This window comes from Amphiura filiformis, chromosome 18, assembly GCF_039555335.1.
Source record: "Amphiura filiformis chromosome 18, Afil_fr2py, whole genome shotgun sequence".
Classification (NCBI taxonomy): domain Eukaryota; kingdom Metazoa; phylum Echinodermata; class Ophiuroidea; order Amphilepidida; family Amphiuridae; genus Amphiura; species Amphiura filiformis.
This window is the reverse complement of record NC_092645.1, coordinates 64,247,405-64,265,616: the sequence shown is the minus strand read 5'-3', so window position 1 is coordinate 64,265,616 and position 18,212 is coordinate 64,247,405. Positions and strand designations below refer to the sequence as shown.

The 18,212-nt window shown below is 39.0% G+C and overlaps 1 long non-coding RNA gene across 1 annotated transcript; it reads right to left on the bottom strand.

The window, feature by feature from the left end:
- Positions 1 to 14,023: 14,023 nt before the first annotated feature.
- On the bottom strand, positions 14,024 to 15,553 carry LOC140139550 (uncharacterized). The gene is made up of 2 exons (XR_011857162.1): positions 15,346 to 15,553; positions 14,024 to 14,244 (listed from the first exon to the last, which is right to left on the bottom strand). It is a non-coding gene; the product is annotated as an uncharacterized lncRNA (long non-coding RNA).
- Between the last annotated feature and the right edge of the window lie 2,659 nt (positions 15,554 to 18,212).

Below are 18,212 nucleotides of genomic sequence, written 5' to 3'. Positions count from 1 at the left end.
TTAATTAGTCCATTATTATATCCACTGAAGCATTTTCCACCCTGATGTGGCAGTGATGTCAGCGCGAATTTCATTGGGCGCAGCTGCAAATCGCAAGTGTTTGCTCAAAGTGCTGGCATACACACGCACATGCTTGAAGATGTCGCATAGATGCGCACGCAAAACTGCTGCCTCAAGAAAAGTGATTCCTCGATTCACAGATTGTAGAAATTTTCAAATCGACAAAATGTATGTCAAGTTATGCAAATAAATATTTTTGTAATTTTATGGGGGTATTTATGTTTTAACCCTTTACAAATATACCAATAAATTGGGTTTGAAAAAATGGCTTTAATGCTGCAATTTTGAATTGGATGCAGGCAAAATTCTGAAGCATTAAAAAAATACATATAGATGAAACTTGAAAGGGAAAAAGCATGTAACTCATCAAGTGTACTATAGATGTAATTAAAGCCATATTATAACATTTGCTGAGGAGGACGCCCTCACTGATTTTTTTAAATTCATTTTTACACGATTATATTGTGCTTTAGTAAACCAATATACCCTGCAAAAATCGAAGCTCTAGGTGCTGTAGTTTTATCAAAATCCGAGATTTTGAATAAAACGATGGAATCGGCGTTTTATTATTATGATGGAATTATTAGTCGAACGCATACACAATGTTCATATCACACAGTACGTACACGGCGTGCGGGACGATGATCTACACAACAAAGGGTTGTACCATAACATGACCGAAGGAGTGGTACGTATTGGCGACATATGCGCTGGTAGTAAATTCCAATTTTCTTTGCTTTGCCGTAGTTGTTCGGCTCAAAAAATAAAAGGGATATATCTGACAGTAAAAACTAACATTTTATGGCAAAGAAATGCTAATCTATTTTGTATGAAAATGTTATAATATGGCTTCAATTCAGCAATGTTACACTTGGATACGGGCAAGGGTGAAAATAAGCGGACTACTGGCCTTGTTTGAGGCCTACAAGCTGCCAATTGTAGCCCATTGAGATTAAAAATCACACAACACCAGGCTACACTTTTTGTCCTAAACCATATGTGACACGGTCAAGGGAAATGAGTCGGATGTCGCTAATATTGATTTTGAGATATTGGCAAAGAAAGTGTTAAAATTCTTTTGTTTTACATTGTTTTCAGCGATTGATAAATTGACGTAACTTCACAAAGAAAAGTCATATCAACATGGGTTTTCAGTATCTGAAAGCTCTAAAATGTCCTCTTTAAAAACATGTGTAAAACTCATTTTCGACCAGGGCCGACATGCGACTCATTCCCCTTGATCATGTCACATATATACCGTAATACCCAGTCACCATACAGTCTATAAATAAACATCTACCAATAAGTTATTACCCCCCTTTATTACAAGATAAAACTTTAAATATATTCATCAAAATTTAAAACTGAAATAGCAAAAGGAAACCCAGTTTTCTTTTGCAAATTTTGATGCCATGCTGACCCTTTGAATGAAAAAGACCCCCATTCAAAAGTCGCACCTAAACCCATTGAAAATGTTACTTTTGTTGCTAGAGTGCCATGTAGAGAATACAATGTTACACTGACTTGAGTAGCTTTATAGTGCAGCTTTCAAAAATGCATCTTTTTCATTCAAGGAGTCAACATGGCTACAAACTTTGAGCTGTCCAGACAAATGAGGTTATCAAAATTTGCAGAATTAACCTGGGTTTGTTTTTGCTATAATTATCAGTTTTTAAATTTGATGCATAGATCTTGATCTTTATCTTATAATAAAGGGGTGTAATTACTTTTTGGTAGGCATTTATTAAGATATCCAAGGAAATGGTGAACCAAAATGGAGTTTCCCTGCAATGTGCGGTCAGACATTGAGCTATTATTGTAGAAGTAGGACTATTGAACTGTGCCATTGGACAATAGACCATTTTGGCTTAAATTCTGACTGTTACTAAAAAAAGTGAGTCCTGTTTAGACTAAAGTTAGTCCTGGTCCAGATTAAATTCAGCTGAACCAGGACTTATTTTTTTCCCAAACTGATAGTCCAATTTATACCTGTAATAATCAATCATGCAAATCATGTTAAATTTGCTGTATTTGGCAGGGATTATAGCAATGATCATTATAGGCTATGGAGGCATTTCAACTGCACTCTTATTTAGTGGGAAAAGGTCTTTGAACTCTTACGCAGAGGTCAAGTTCAAAATTACTTGACCTTGGTTAAAAGCAGAAAGCAATGTATTTCTCTACCCATAAGGATTCAGAAAAAGTATACGATGATAGTACGGTTATGGAATTATGAGCAAAAAGGTAACATTGTGACGTCATATAGGTCTAATTTTGGCACCACAGGGAGCAAAATTTAAAAATGCTCCGATTTTGTTGAAAATTGTCCCAAATTATTGGTCTTTCCATGATAAATCAGAAAAATAATAGTTTTAATGTTCCTTGTGGGACGTTTTGTTACCTCAGAAACACATAAATCGACAATACTCATTGCATTGAGTTCTATTGAATCAATTTGACTTTGACAAATAGTTATCTGGCTAAGAAAGCACCCAAGATAGTTCAAACTATTCTTTTTCTGATTTCTTGCAACAAGACAAATAATTTAAGATAAGTTTCAGAGCAAATTTCATTTTCTACCCCAGCAGGAGCAAAATTGGACCAATGATATGACATCACAATGTTACTCTTTTGCCCATAACTCCATAACTGTACATGATAGATCTATAGGTTAAAGTATACTTTTTCTGAATCATTATTACCAGAGAGTCGCGATGGTGTGAGTTTTGAACAGGTCTGAGTAATTTTGAACTTGACCCTCTGTGCAAAGTTGGATGACCTTTTTCTACTAAAATGAGGGTACTGTTAAGTTAAAATGTCTACATAGCCCTATAAGTACTATTCTGCCAAATATGACAACTTTAACATGATTTGTATCTATCATGTCTGTATCTATTGTACAATGAGTCCTAGTAGAAAGGCTCTTATTTTCACCCATGGAAACTGGGCAAGGTATAATGATGATGATAACCAATTTTCAAAATTTCCTTCTTTGGCCGGGTTTAAGATCAAATTGTGTCACCTCTATAATGGGCTATCCTATTTAAAATCCACACTACTGCTGTGGAAGATTTTTGAAATATCTTCCACAAGGGCAGTAGCAATTTCAAATGGAATGAGCACATAAGGCAGCTCCATTTGAAACTCACCCTCCCTTAGTGGAAGATTCAGGTTGACGCTTTCTCAGAGGGTGTATGAAATTCAAATGGAGCTGCCTAATGTGTTCATTCTATTAACAAATTATACGCCCCAGTGGAAGATATTTCCAAAATCATGCACAGGGCAGGGGCGTAGCCAGCTTTTTTGGTCAGGGGGGGCAAAATAAAATTTTTGGGGCACAAGCGAAAAAAATTACAGTTGCATCATACAATACATAGAGACAAAAGGCTTTATTGGGACGATGTGCGCATGTAGCGCACAAAAAAATTGGTATTTTACACTATTTTCTCCCATTATCAGGATGGAAATGGCTTAGGCCTAATCATTGCAATATGTGCGCGTAGCGCGGAAAACTTGTGTATTTTCGGGATGAATTTCGGTAGAAAAGGGCTCCTTGCCCCTTTTTCTTTTTCTTTGCCCTCCTGATTTTCCTTTTTATTTTTTTGTCAGAGGGCACTTTTCTTTCATTTTTGTCAGGGGGCACTCTGCCCCCCCCCGCTGGCTACGCTACTGGCACAGGGGTGTGGATTTTAAATGGAATAGCCCAACTTAGGCGATTAGGCGTGGATATGAACATTTATATTTTACTCACAAATGTGACGAGAAAATAAATTAAAATGCTTTGAAATATGAAATAAGATTGAAGCAACAACAGGTATTTTCTTTTATGATAAAAAGTTTTTAATTTAAAGTAATTAAGGGATCTAAAATGAGCGTTTATTGCGTTTCGACAGTATTTTTTGTAGGACATGAGAGCACCTCAGACCTATCGAATTGCATTCTGAATACTGAAGCATGTCTTTCTGATATCAAATAATTTTCATTTTTGAAAATCACAATATAATATTAAATTTTATGACAAATTATTAAAAATTTGATATTTTTCAAATTTTGATATATAACAGTCCTCGAAGTAAATTATATAAATCTAATGATATATTCTTAAAGTGTATGTAGCAGGAGGAAGTCAATTGAAAATTTTGACCTTTAATAATGAAGATATGGATTTTTTCCCCAAAAGACCTTTTTTTTGGTGTTTTGGGGAAAAAATCCATATCTTCAATAATGAAAGGTCAAAATTTTCAATTGATCGTCAACTTTTCATCCCACCTACATACACTTTAAGTATAAATCATCAGATTTATATAGTTTACTTCAAGTACTGTTAAATATCAAAAATATCAATTTTTAATGATTTGCCATAAAATGTGTATTACATTGCGAATTTCAAAAATCAAAATTATTTGATATCAGAAGGACATTCTTCAGATTCAGAATGTAATTTGATATGTCTGATGTGCTCTAATGTCCCACAATAAATACTGTCCAAACGTTCATACCCCATCCCTTAAGTTGCATCATTGAGATTCTCCCAAATGTGCTTATTTCACTCACAGTGGGCTATTCCATTTGATATCCACACTCCATGTGGAAGATTCAGCTTTTAAGTCTTCCACAGAGGGAGTATGGGTTTCAAATAGAATACTAGTAGACAACTGTTAAAACTTTGGTTTGAAATCCTCCAGTTGTGGAAGATATAGGTATAGACAGTGGCGGCAGAAAGATTTTGGCGGTTGTACAAAATGTAAACAGCCATCACTTCGTGCTTGCGTAACGCAGGGGGTGTCTGAGAGGGGATGTGCCCCTGAGAAGTGAGAAACTTTTGCAAATTCTTTGCTATTCTAAATATGTATTAGTTTAGCAGTTTTCAAGGCTCAAGTTCTCATAATTCCAGGGTTAAGGGGGTACTACACCCCTGCCCAAATTTGTGCCTATTTTTGCATTTTTCTAACAAAATTATAGCGCATTGGGGACATGTAAGATATGTATATTATAGGGGCAAGGACTACAACTACTGTACTGTAAATTTTATATCAGCACAGACAACAGTTGTGGGTTACAGTCAAAAATGAGGGAAAACCAATATTTCATCAATAAATCAATAACTACTTGCTTTGAGTTGCTGAATTTTCAGTACAGTAGTTGCAGTCCTTGCCCCTATGATATACATATCTTACTTGTCACCAATGTGCTATAATTTGTGAGAAAAAGGCAAAAATAGGCATAATATTGACCAGGGGTGTAGTACCCCCTTAAGACCACCCTTACCATATTTTCCTTTGTTAGGTAATCGGTAATCAATAATTTTACAGATAATTTAGTTTCGTGTATTTTAACATCATTTAAAAATGATGAGACATTCCTCAAGTTGCATCGAATTGAATGAAAAATGTCAAAAGCAGCTAATTTAGGCCATTTCTGCCTTTATGGCGATGCCTATGGCTTTTCTAGCTTATTCCACCAGGCTCATAGCGTGACAGACCACCACTCATACAAGTTTAAATTCTGAGGTTTTTTTTTGTGGATCCAGAATACTTTTTTTTTTACATTTCTGGAATTGGATGATGATATTTCACCATAAAAAGAGCAATCAACAACTTTTAGGGGGGGGGGGGGGGGGGATACCCCCATAACCACCCAATCCCAATGGGTCGCTAAAAATATAAAGTATTTGGCTTGCTTGCAGGGGCCACCCTTAGGGGCACCCCTTCAAGCGATTCTGCGCCCCTTCAAGCGATGAAAGTCATTATTATGTTTTCAGGGTTATTAAGAAAACCTAATAATGATAATATTGGATGGCTTATTTTGCATGATACCATAACATATCGGATTCGTCATACAAATATCGAACTCTCCGTTGGCTCCTCCAATATTTTTATGACTCATCCGATATGTTATGGTATCATGCTCAGCCATCCAATATTATATCAAAATCAATTGAAAGAACATTTTAAGACCGATATTCAACGTCTAGTAACCAAAATTAATTAGTGTATAGGCCTTATTTGTCATGAATGGGGGCATTATGTATCCTTAGCCCCTAGCTACGCCACTGCCTGTGTCCAAGATATTCTTGGGTGGGGGTGGGGCGCTTGTCCCGGACGCTACCAACCATAGTTACGCCACTGGAAAAGTCAATGTAAATTTTGTCCTTTTTAAATTAGTATAACTTGGGAAAATAAAGTTGCATTGGGCCCAATGAGGTATCAAAATATGGGGAACAAATTTCTCTGCATTTATTACAAATTCATTTGGTAAATTACGCTTTAAAGTGTCGATATTGCTTTTGTTTTAAGAGTTTGGATACTTGTGTCTTAATTTTGCCTGCAAGAACAGTGCCAAATAAGGTTTATCGGTTAAATAGGGGGGTGTGAATTTGAACTGGAATAGCCCATTACATACACTGCTTGATTACAAAGATACCGTTGTATTCAATAAATTGGCTATTCCATTTGAATTCCATTTTCACTAACATGATGGACATAATGTGTACATCCATATCAAAAGGATGCACTTGTCGGCTGCTAAATGTGTCTCATTTCACATAACTGGGAATAAATACTAGACTTTTCAAGTGGCATGGGGTCACTTTAAATCATCCAAGTCACATGGCTTATTAAGACAGAACATTCCATGAAGTGACCTCCACTTGAGATGAGTCTGGTATTTATTCCAGTTATTATGTGAAATGAGGCACATGTAGCAGCCGACAAGTGCATCCTTTTGATATGGATGTACACATACACCATCTATGGAAGACATGACCTTAAAATCTCCCACACAGTGGGTGTAGATTTCAGAGGAGTTGCCCATTCAGGTAACCCCCATTTGAAATTCACATTGTGGAAGAGAAGAGCAAGGTCATTTATCGTCTTCCATTATAGAGGCCTTGCATGTGACGTATCATCCCGTAAATATGGCGGACTACTCAAATGCATTCAACAAAAGCATGATTGCAATCTACCGTGACAGTTCACTCACACACATAACCCTGCACTACCATGACTACGATCAAATAGGTTGATGACAACATTTGATTGAATGGACTGCACTCCGCCATAACTACGGTGAAGGACACCGGCTCAAATCCTTTGTTTGGAGCCAATCGATAATTTCATGCAGGGCCTCTATAGGTGGTATAAGGATTTCAATCAACTGTAATAGCACATGCAGGATCGGTAGGGGAGGTGCGGATTTTTTCCAGGGGGGGTCAATTTTGATATAAAATTGGATCGATTGAGCCCATTTCCAATGGTCAAGCTACAAGTTATGATATAATATTGGATGGCTGAGCATGATACTATAACATATCGGATGAGTCATAAAAATATTGGACGAGCCAACGGCGAGTTCGATATTTGTATGACGAATCCGATATGTTATCATGCGAAATAAGCCATCCAATATTATCATTATTAGGTTTTCTTAACTCCTAATAACCCTGAAAACATAATAATGAAAAATATTGGACGAGACCAATATTTAAAAACTCGTAGCGAGAACAATAAATATTGGGCGAAAAGCATCCAATTTTATCATTATATTTTGGATCCAATATTTTCACACACTTGGACTCGGCAAAACCCAATGTGAATAGTGGACCTTTGACCAAAAAAAGCATACATTTTTTTTGCTTGTTTCACTCATAAATTGGCATTGTTTTGGACTTTTATACTTTTGCAAATTTGGAGGGTAACTGCACCCCCTCAGTATGTGCCCGTCTGATATGATGTGGTCAAGTATCAAAAATGACTTGTGAATTATGCAAAGCTTTGACAACATGAATTGGTTTCTGAAGGTTTATTTTGATGACATGTTATATATGCACATAGCAAAATATGTTACTGATATAGGATCTGGATGTACTATAATGCATTTAAATGTATCTGTAATTTATGGTAAAATAAATGTTTTATGTTTTACATTAATATTTGATATAATAACAGTATTTATTTATTTTAAACCAACATAGTGTACAGAGCATGATTCCTATCAAAGTGTGGCCCTGATTTGGTAAAATGATCCAACTTGAAATGTTTACATTTTGAGATAAATCCATATCATAGTTTATAGGTTAATGAACGTGTATTACTTGTTGAGAGATAAATTAGACAAAAATAATGCACGCGCGCTTATGTGTCTAAAATTAATGCACAAGCCCCGAAGGTAGGCTAGCTCACATTATAGGTGGCGCTATTCGTCCATAGGGAAGTGGAATGTGCATGTACGGTCCAAAAATGGCTTAACTGTGGGGCTCAATGGAGAAATTGGACCAATCAGTAACATTGTTACAATATTTTCACCATGCAAAAAAATGGGATGAATTATTTGCAAAAATCCATTCTGATTGGTGATTAAAATGAAGATATCATGTAATTGACCAATCAGAGGCAATGTTAGATCAGCAGGTAGTGCTCGGGGAGTTGATTACACGGCAAAACAATCTCTCAAGATTCAAACTTTAAAGCTCTTCTCAAAACAGCGATTTTCAATTGGATTATTTTGCCAAATCAGGGCCTAGCGTCTTAAATTTTTACTAGTGTTGTTGTCAAGATAACTTTCATGTCGAGATGTCTGATAATTAAAATCCCAATGTCAACGTAATCAACATAAATTTGGGATGGGTGTTATTCAGATGACAATGACTAGATTCTTTCATGTACAGTAAGCCAAAACAAAGACAAATATCTCAAAATTAAAACAAGCTGCCAATACATGTACTCTGGTTTTGATTTAAGTCCTTAATTGTTGAAATTGGTCGAGAATTAAAGAACCGGTGATCTAAAACCTTAAGTAGAAACAAAATCAAAAGTTGTACTTATGTGTTCTAATCAATGAAAGTATGACACTACATTGAAGTTTTAATGTGCTATCAATGGAAAGCATGGCGCTATTAGAGAATGCGTTGTGTACAAATCAATAAGGCATGCAATCGAGCAAACTGCAGCTTTTAAATTGGCATCTTCCTTGGGTTTTGGATCGCCATGTCTTCATTTCTTGAATTTCAACGAACGAGGCCTTAAATTCGAGCTTAAAGATGCAGCTATTGGCTGCTGGTTCCAATTATCTGTCTTTGTTTAGGATATACAGGGGTGAACATAACTGGTACCTCAATTCTTTTGCTTACTGTATATGGTCCATTACCAGTCACTGAAAATTTGGTGGTTCATGGGCAAGAGACAAGTCATATAAATTGGGCTGTATTCCATTTTAAATCCACACTATTGCTGTGGAAGATTTTGTAAATATATTCCACATTGGAAGTGTGAATTTCAAACGAAATGAATGCAATAGGTGGCTCCATTCGGAGGGCGTATGAAATTCAAATGGAGCTGCCTAATGTGTTCATTCCATTGGAAATTCATACTTCTGTGAAAGATATTTCCCAAAACTTCCACAGGGGGAGTGTGGATTTTGGAATAACCCAATTTGATTGAGACATGTTTGGGGGTTGTACTCGCTGGAAGGGGCAGCACCACAGGAGGGGGGAAGCGAAGGAGAGCGAAAACAATCGGAAAGAGACAGAAACTGAATATGGTCAAATTCAGGGGTTAAATTGTGACAATTGTATGGGTTTTTATATCCATTGTGTTTTTTAAAGCAACATCTTCAGGTTTCCCCCTGCCCCCCACCAGGGGACCAGCACCCTGTAATGATTTTGCTGCCCCCCTAATATTCAACCCTGGCGTCGCCAATGCTCGACCCCTGGACTTCCCTATTTTGCATATCGGAAATGCCCAGGGAGTGTGAGAGATTAAGGTCATATCTTCCATAGGGTGTATGGATTACAACAGGAATAGCTTAAACCGTAAGACAAATACCTAGCACCATGTACCGGGCTGGCATGAGTTATTCCTATGATAAAGTTGGAAATCAAAAAACTAGTACTGCATCTCACGATTCCATCAAGTAAACTCCAGCGCAGCCCGTGATTGGTTAGTATCGTGTGACTAGGGCAATGCCTTTGTTAGTTACGCAATTCTAACCAATCACAAGCCATGGGAAATTTGATTGACAGGATTGTCAGACACAAACTAGTTAATACTAAGGTGTTGCTTAAGGGCTGGGGTATGAACGTTTGGACAGTATTTATTGTGGGACATTAGAGCACATCAGACATATCGAATTGCATTCTGAATACTGAAGAATGTCATTCTGATATCAAATAATTTTGATTTTTGAAATTAGCAATTTAATACACATTTTATGGCAAATCATTAAAATTGATATTTTTGATATTTAACAGTACTTTGAGTAAACTTTATAAATCTGATGATTTATACTTAAAGTGTATGTAGGTGGGATGAAAAGCCGACGATCAATTGAAAATTTTCACCTTTAGATTGAAGATATGGATTTTTTCCCAAAACACCAAAAAAATTAGGTCTTTTGGGAAAAAAATCCATATCTTCAATATGAAAGGTCAAAATTTTCAATTGACCGTCGGGCTTTTCCTCCCTGCTACATACACTTTAAGAATATGTCATTAGATTTATATAATTTACTTTCGAGGACTGTTATATATCAAAATTTGAAAAATATCAAATTTTTATAATTTGTCATAAAATTTGTATTATATTAGATTTTCAAAAATGAAAATATTGATATCAGAAAGACATGCCGTATTCAGAATGCATCGAATCGTCGAAGTGCTCTCATGTCCTACAAAAATACTGTCGAAACGCAATAAACGCTCATTTTAGATCCCTTAAGGGATCTAGAATGAGCGTTTATTAGTATATTTTTATGGAACATGAGAGCACCTCAGACGTATCGAATTGCATTCTGAATACGAAGCAGGTCTTTCTGATATCAAATAATTTTCATTTTTTATGACAAATTATAAAAAATTGTAAATCTAATGATATATTCTTAAAGTGTATGTAGCTGGGAGTTAAAGCTGACGATCAATTGAAAACTGACCTTTCATATTGAAGATATGGATTTTTTTCCCAAAAAGAGCTAATTTATTTTGGTGTTTTTGGGAAAATATCCATATCTTCAATACGAAAGGTGAAAATTTGCAATTGATCGGCTTTTCATCCCACCTACATACACGTTAAATATAAATCAGATTTATAAAGTTTACTTTGAGTACTGTTAAATATCAAAAATATACACTTCTAGTGCCCGTTTCTATTCATCGTTATGTATTCTTCTCCTGTGCATTATTTTCGCGAACTACCCTTCACAGCCCAAATTATATAAACTTGCACGCTAAACAATGCATTATCTAAAACCTGCACGCTAAACAATAGATTCTAGATAATACGTGCACGCTCAAATACTAGAAATACTACTTTCACATAACCATATAGTAGAGTTAGGTGGCGCTTTCGACACAGAGGTCACATAACTATATAATTGTCTGTTCGATATATATACCAAAAAAAAAGTACGAATATACATTCTGTGGTGTTAAAATGGTATAGTTACAAACGGTGTTCTAGAATAGGGTACAATTACCGAATAGGGTGCAACTCGCTAGACTTGAGTCCAGTCCTCGTTCGGAGTTTAGGGTTAGGGTTTAGGGTTGGGGTAGGGCAGTCTTGTAATAAGACTAGTTATGATTATGATTAATGATCTCAAATAAATCAAACATCAAATGAGAATAATCGAGCTTCTATTAATTAAAAGGGCCAAAAAACAGGTGGATCATAATTATACAAGATGACACCATTGCAAAATATTCAGCATTTTACAAATGAAATACATGTAGGCCTATATCTAAAATAACATAGCCGGGCCGGAAACACACACTAGCGCATAATATCATGATCATGCTTTATAATACCATAGGCCTTCAAACACATGTGTTTGAAGGCCTATGATAATACTGAACAAATTGTTAAATCCCAATGTCGTGTGTTTTAATATAAGTAGATTTTAAAGTTCAAATTATAGAGCTATAAAGTCCAGTTGATATTCACCGTAGTACTAGTCGGACATCTAAATCGATCGTTTCCAGGTGAACTGGTTCAGTGCTCTAAATGATCACAACATAAAGTCAATTGGTTACAAACCATGCGTGAATAAGTTACTAAAGTATGACGTATGGCGCAATCGATACCATTGATAGCTAACTTATACAGGGATTGATTTTCTTTACCAGTTAAATGCTACGTAGCTGGTCAATGTCCTGACGGTGTTTTTAAAATGCAAGATATTTTCCCTAATATTAAAACTAATATAATGAATGCAGCAATTAATATTGCCTATTGTTTTAATAGGCCTCCACTCAAAGTGTATGACGGATAATGTACTTGCAAATGCATTCGTCGTCAAGATAATTGCACTTGCCATGGAGTTATTGCATTTAGCTCTTGAGCCTATCGGCTCTCGAGCTAAATGCAATAACTCCACGGGCATGCATCTTGATTATCTTGACGAATGCATTGCACTCAGTTCATTATCCTTATCATAAATTTTTAATGATTTGCCATAAAATGTGTATTACATTGCGAATTTCAAAAAATCAAAATGATTATTTGATATCAGAATGACATTCTTCGTATTCAGAATGCAATTCGATATGTCTGATGTGCTCTAATGTCCCACAATAAATACTGTCCAAACGTTCATACCCCAGCCCTTAAGTGGATACAGTAATATGGATACCAAAATGGATACAGTAAATGACATAACATGCTTAGGCCAAATAAAAAAATAGATTTGTCTCATGTGCCCTGCGCATTAGATTTATGCTGCACGTTTGCTCATGAAAAATTGCAGAAGTTGAATTTTATTTCTAATTTGATATTTTAGTTTCTTTTTAGCGATTTTTTTCTGAAAATCTGCTAATATTAATGTTCAGTTTCAAATTTGCTTCCGATCAAATCCGGGTCACTCCCATTGTGGCCTGTACACCATCCACGATTATCAACTTTTGAAAAGCACCCTAAACAAGGATTTAACCCTTGGCTAAAACGATACCCTAAACAGGTACGCCTGTTTTCACATCCTATACAGGGATTTTTTATTCCTTGCATCAAATTTCATACTAAATTTTATTTCCACGTATTAGCAACTGCAATTTCGCTACCCTTTTTTCCATTTTTTCATATGTTTTTGACACCCTAAACACAATCCGAGTGAACCCCCCGGGGATCAAATGCCACATGAATACTTGAAATTGCCATTACAATACTATCCTGTAGACCCTACATAGGGGTGTGTGGTACATGTATGACAATAGAATTGCATTTGGGATATAATACAATACTCCAAATTTGCATTGTTGAATTATAAAAAAATAAAATTAAAAACTCATAGCACATTATATTTTCTATTCCCATGGGATATGAGACAAATTATTTTTTTATTTGGCCTTACAAGGTACTAGTTATTAAACAGTTGTGCTCCAAGAGCATTATGCATTGACAATATCTCAAATATGCATCTTTGTGAGTGCTCATGATCACTCATGTAAAGTGGTCTTAATTATGATAAACTTTTTTAAATTATATAAATAAATAAATTTCTATACTATTTTACACTTTTTCTTTCTTGGCATGATACTTATTGAAGTCCATGTGGCGTCCTTGAGACGGTGCTATCTATGTGTCATACATGCACGAACAAAGGCAGTGTATTTTAGGCTCAGGCGATTGTTAAAAACAATTGATTTCAATTAATTATTTTTTTAATCGATTATTTTCGATGTATTGAACATTGCGTGACTGTAATAGGTTGAGCATCATTTGTTGCATAGAATCCCACTATTAAACATTCATTGTTGTGCATTTTAAATGGAGAAAGATGTGTTAACAGCTGTTTCACTTGTTATTCTGGTTTTAGTTTCAGCTAATAATCACCTATAAAGATGCAACTACTTTAAAAACCACCTAGGGCCTATCAGTTGAAAAAATTGCTGTAATAATCTATTTGCTTAGAAAAACAGTCGAGTATTTTTGATAAAATCTAAATCTCGATATTTCGATTATGGTGTTTTTAAATAATTGAGTACCCGATAAAAAAATAATCAATTGTTTTTGATTAATCTGAATATCGCCTAAGCCTGGTGTATTTGTAATACCATGTGATGCGACACAAAGTGACTGCACCCATACATCGTCTTTGATGACGCGTGATCATACAGTAGCCAAATGGACTTATTAACATCTTGTTGTCCAATGGTGCGTAGTCTTTATTCCCAGAAGGTGAAACTGGTGGCCGCTTTCTGACCTGTTGAAATAAAAAAATAGGTGTATTTGTGAGCCCTTTGGGTGTATTTGTGAGCCATTTGGGTGTATTTACGAGCCATTTGGGTGTATTTACGAGCCATTTGGGTGTAGTTACGAGCCATTTGGTTGTAGTTAAGAGCCATTTGGGTGTGAGTTCAAAGCCATTTGGGTGTAGTTATGGAGCCATTTGGGTGTAGTTCTTGAGCCATTTGGGTGTACTTGCAAGCCATTTGGGTGTACTTACGAGCCATTTGGGTGTATTTACGAGCCATTTGGGTGTACTTGCGAGCCATTTGGGTGTACTGCGAGCCATTTGGGTGTATTTGCAGCCATTTGGGTGTATTTACGAGCCATTTGGGTGTATTTATGAGCCATTTGGGTGTATTTATGAGCCATTTGGGTGTACTTACGAGCCATTTGGGTGTATTTGTGAGCCATTTGGGTGTATTTGTGAGCCATTTGGGTGTATTTGTGAGCCATTTGGGTGTATTTGTGTATTTGTTGAGCCATTTGGAAGACTAAAAATTGCCAAAAGCTGGGAAATGTAATGTGACCATTTATGGGGCTTGTTTGGGAATAGGCAAAGCACACTGCTTTTTTTAGTGCTCAAATACCTTGCTTGTTTAGAAAATTCCGAATTCCGATTCCGAAAATAAGAAAAAAAATCTTGAGGGACGATACAATATAATTAATAGGCCTAGCCATTATTTGGCCTAAGTGGGTTACTGTTGACTGATATTTTTTCAAATTCAGGAAATGTTCAAAATGTTTGCCAAAAATTCTATTTGTTTCAGTTTTTCCAAGCTTTTGGCAATTTTTTTAGTCTTCCAGAAAAAAAAAAATAAAAAAACCTGACCGCCTACACTACTTGGCAAGTCCTCCCACCCATAGAACAGTTTTTTTTTTTTTTCAGTTGCTTGTTTGGTAAACCATAATTCTTTGCAGTAATAGACCCGATATGTCGTCATTTGATGTCACGTCTTTTGGCGAATATCTTTGTTCACACTGGGACGATGTGAGCATCGGCGTGACGACATCTCGGGTCTAAATGCAGAATTATAGGATTTACCAAGAAGTTCAATTAGCGCCCTCTCACGCTTACCTTTAATGACTGCATGCATAATGACTGGTTTTATAGACTCCTCAGCAAAGGGACACATTACTGGTCTTGTGACTGCCATGTACAGGTCATCAATATGAACAAATGGATGGGCACGAATAGCGCTCTCTACAGGCATGGTGTCGTACAGCGTAAACATGCTCATTCCTGACCATTGGTAGATGAATACATACTCAGAGAAGAAACAAGGACCAGGTAGGCGATATCTGCAACATGAAATTATGTCATGGTGTAAGTAAAATAGTGATTACCAGGATGGCCGAAATGGGGTGGGGGCACTTGTGTAAGGCGATTATGGCGAGGCAGGGTGGGGGACTCGTGTCAGGCGATGATGGCCGAGACGGGGGGGGGGACTGGGGTAAGGCGATTATGGCAGAGACGGGTGGGGGCACTTGTGTAAGGCGATTATGGCCGAGACGGGTGGTGCACTTGTGTAAGGTGATTATGGCCAAGACGGTGGGGCGGCACTTGTGTAAGCGATTATGGCCGAGGCGGGGTGGGGCACTCGTGCAAGGCGATTATGGCTGAGACGGAGTGGGGGCACTCGTGCAAAGCGATTATGGCGAGACAGGGTGGGGGCACTTGTGTAAAAGCGATTATGGGCGAGACGGTTGGGGGCACTTGTGTAAGGCGATTATGGCTGAGACAGTGGGGCACTTGTGTGAGGCGATTATGGCGAGGACGGAGTGGGGGGAGCACTTGTGCAAGGCGATTATGGCAGAGCGGTGGGGTAACTCATGTAAAGCAATTATGGCCGAGACGGGGTGGGGGCACTTGTGTAAGGCAATTATGGCTGAGACGGGTGGGGCACTTGTGTAAGGCGATTATGGCCAAGATGGGTGGGGGCACTTTCGTGTAAGGCGATTTTGGCAGAGGCGGGGGGGGCACTGGTGTAAAGGCGATTATGGCGAGGCAGTGGGGAACTCGTGTAAAGTGATTATGGCCGAGACGGGGTGGGGGCACTTGTGTAAGGCGATAATGGCCGAGACGGGGGGGTGTACTTGTGCGAGGCGATTATGGCCGAGACGGGGTGGGGGCACTTGTGTGAGACGATTATGGCCAAGGCGGGTGGGGGCACTCATGTAAAGCGATTATGGCGAGGCGGGTGGGGCACTCATGTAAGGCGATTATGGCGAGACGGGTGGGGCACTTTCGTGTAAGGCGATTATGGCGAGACGGGTGGGGGCACTCATGTAGGCCTAAAGGCGATTATGGCGAGAGAGGGTGGGGGCACTTGTGTAAGGCAATTATGGCCAAGACGGGTGGGGGCACTCGTGTAAAGCGATTATGGCAGAGACGGGTTGGGTGTACTTGTGCGAGGCGATTATGGCCGAGACGGGGTGGGGGCACTCATGTAAGGCGATTATGGCCAAGACGGGGTGGGGGCACTCGTGTAAAGCAATTATGGCCGAGACGGGTGGGGGCACTTGTGTAAGGCGATTATGGCCGAGACGGAGTGGGGGCATTCGTGCAAGGCGATTATGGCCAAGACGGGGTGGGGGCACTTGTGTAAGGCAATTATGGCCAAGACGGGGTGGGGGCACTCATGAAGGTGATTATGGCGAGGCGGGGTGGGGGCACTCATGAAGGTGATTATGGCCGAGACGGGGTGGGGCACTCATGTAAGGCGATTATGGCCAAGACGGGTGGGGGCACTCGTGTAAAGCAATTATGGCCGAGACGGGGTGGGGGCACTTGTGTAAGGCGATTATGGCCGAGACGGGTGGGGGCACTTGTGTAAGGCAATTATGGCCAAGACGGGTGGGGGCACTCATGAAGGTGATTATGGCGAGGCAGGGGGTGGGGGCACTCATGTAAGGCGATTATGGCCAAGACGGGTGGGGGCACTTTCGTGTAAAGCAATTATGGCCGAGACGGGTGGGGGCACTTGTGTAAGGCGATTATGGCCAAGACGGGGTGGGGGCACTTGTGTAAGGCAATTATGGCCAAGACGGGTGGGGGCACTTTCGTGTAAAGAGATTATGGCAGAGACGGGTTGGGTGTACTTGTGCGAGGCGATTATGGCCGAGACGGGGTGGGGGCACTCATGTAAGGTGATTATGGCCGAGACGGGGTGGGGGCACTCGTGTAAGGCGATTATGGCTGAGACGGGGTGGGGGCACTTGTTTAAGGCGATTATGGCCAAGACGGGGTGGGGGCACTCATGTAAGGCAATTATGGCAGAGACGGGTGGGGGATTTCGTGTAAAGCAATTATGGCCGAGATGGAGTGGGGGCACACGTGTAAGGCGATTATGGCCGAGACGGGTGGGGGCACTTGTGTAAGGCAATTATGGCCAAGACGGGTGGGTGCACTCATGTAAGGCGATTATGGCGAGACGGGTGGGTGCACTCGTGTAAGTCGATTATGGCCGAGGCGGGGTGGGGGCACTTGTGTAAGGCGATTATGGCCGAGACGGGGTGGGGCACTCATGTAAGGCGATTATGGCCGAGATGGGGTGGGGGCACTCGTGGAAGGCGATTATAGCAAAGGCTGGGTGGGGAACTTGTTTAAGGCATGTCGACAGTGATTACCAGGATGGCTTTGATGGGGTGGGGGAACTTGCTTGCGGCATGTCGACAGTGATTACCAAGATCATGGCAGAGATGGGTTGGGAGAACTTGTTTTAAGGTGTGTCGACAGTGATTACCAAGATGGCCGAGATGGGGTGGGGTTACTTGTTTTAAGGCGTGTTTGACAGTGATTACCAAGATGGCTGAGATGGGGTGGGGAACTTGTTTAAGACATGTCGACAGTGATTACCAGGATGGCTGAGATGGGGTGGGGAACTTGTTTAAGACATGTCGACAGTGATTACCAGGATGGCTGAGATGGGGTGGGGAACTTGT